The sequence below is a fragment of the Geospiza fortis genome, unplaced genomic scaffold (assembly GCF_000277835.1).
Source record: "Geospiza fortis unplaced genomic scaffold, GeoFor_1.0 scaffold40, whole genome shotgun sequence".
NCBI classification, from domain to species: Eukaryota; Metazoa; Chordata; class Aves; order Passeriformes; family Thraupidae; genus Geospiza; species Geospiza fortis.
In genome coordinates, this window is record NW_005054297.1 from 28,675,310 (window position 1) to 28,677,306 (window position 1,997).

The window sequence follows — 1,997 nt, forward strand, 5'->3', positions numbered from 1 at the left end:
GGATGTGCCGGCTGCCCCGCACTCGGGATGTGCCGGCTGCCCCGCACTCGGGATGTGCCGGCCGCACCGCACCCGGGATATGCCGGCTGCCCCGCACTCGGGATCCAGCGGTGGCAGCGCTGCCGGCCTCAAGGGGATTTGGAGAAAGAGGGAGTCGTGCCAGATCCGAGCCGATGTTCGTGCCGCACACCCGAGCCTGCTTCCTAGCTTTCCCAGTGCCCAAGATGCCTTCTGGGGCAGCATAAAGAGGATGCCTTTGCTACGAACAACTGCTGAAATCCTTGCTTACAAGCACCGCAGCTTGCACAGATTTTCTGATCCTCAGATGTGGCTGTTGCCAGAGCAGGTGTAAGGATGAATAAAGCATTTACATATTCTGTCAAGAACAAAATAAAATATTTCATATTTATTTACAAGGCTGGAAAGGTAAAGACAACAGCTGCTGCTTTTATTTTGTTCTATACCAATAACCTTTCAAAACAGCTCTCCTGCCAGCTAGCTTGACAGAGGACTAGCGCCAGTCAGCATTGCTGTGCCTCTGGTAGGGTCCAGCTGAGAGATTCAAGGGACTGTCTCCTCAGTGCCTATCTGGGGGACCTGATTTACCAAAACGTGCTTCCGCCCTGTTGTATTTCCCAAGAATAGGAGACTTTGCTTTCTCTATGGCTGCTAGCACTGATACTTGAACAATTCCCTTCCCAAACTTGCAGAAGCTCTTCTCCCAAATAGGAATACTCCTTTACTTCCTGTCACTTAGGTAAATTTTCGTTCATACTTAAGGCAGTTTCAGGGATCAGCAACATTTTCTTCCCTTTTCTGCCCTCTTTTTCTTTGAAAGGAGACTCAGTACAAAAGCATTTCCCTTGTCAAAGGTAATGCTCAATAAATAATATGCCCTTATCTACAGCAGAGAATGTTAAGGGAGCATCAAGGAGTAACTTCAGCGATTTAGAGTTGTTTTTGAAATTCAAAACACATCCTAAGAACCCCCTTGGATCTTTACTAATTCAAGCTATCTCTTCAGGAAGGGCCTTGCTCTTAGTCCTTCAGCACTTCTGAGGCTGTTAATGGAATGCCCCTAGCTTATTGCAAAATAGATTTCTTTGATGACTAAATAAAGAGCCAGGAGTTTTAATTTTCCTACCCCTGTTTATTCATTTCCCAAGTCAATCCAATTGTAGGATTTATTTTTTGATCTCTCAACAGACATAAATGCATGCCATGACTTTTAGTAATTACAGCACTTGTATAATACATGTCTGTGACATCCTGAAATCCTTTCCTTTCCTTCTCTGACAAGTAGTCAGCAGTGGCTTTCCACTGATCTCAGGGTGTTGCTGTTTTGCCCTACTCTGCATATTCCTTCTAACCTAACATTTCTAACTTTGACTACTTCTAATGTCTTGGAGGGTATACTGAAATGCTACAAACCTTTATAATCTGCCCAGCTCAGGATTCCATAGCTAAGGGAAGGCTATTGCTTACTTACACTTCCAGATTCCTGGAAGAAGTCAAGAAGTGCAATTTCCTAGAGGTTGTTTTGCTGGTAAGGGCTGACTTTCCATGCCAGAGAAAGAAGGCGTTATTCCCTGTTGCAAGGCAATTCTGTGTTCAGCCACAACTGAAATGTTTAATGGATATGCATTTCTAATAAAAACCAGCATTTTTTATTGCTTGTAGAAGAGTGGGATTTAATGGCCCCATAAACACTGCCTTGAACCAAAAGCCATGAAAACACTAACATCAAGGGCAGAAAGAGTCAAGTAGCAAGTGGGCTGTTCAATATGAAATGAGCTGCTGGGTGATCACCTCCAAAGCAACTATGAGCACTTTGTATGCACTCAAATTTCCATACCAAAAGCCATGATAAGCCATGAGTCACTGAATCACAGAACAACGTGTTGGATGGAACTTCCAAAAATCTTCACGTCCAGCCTTATCAAATCAAGTCTAGATGCAGCAGGTTGTGCCAGGCTATGCCTCCTCTCCAGGAGAGT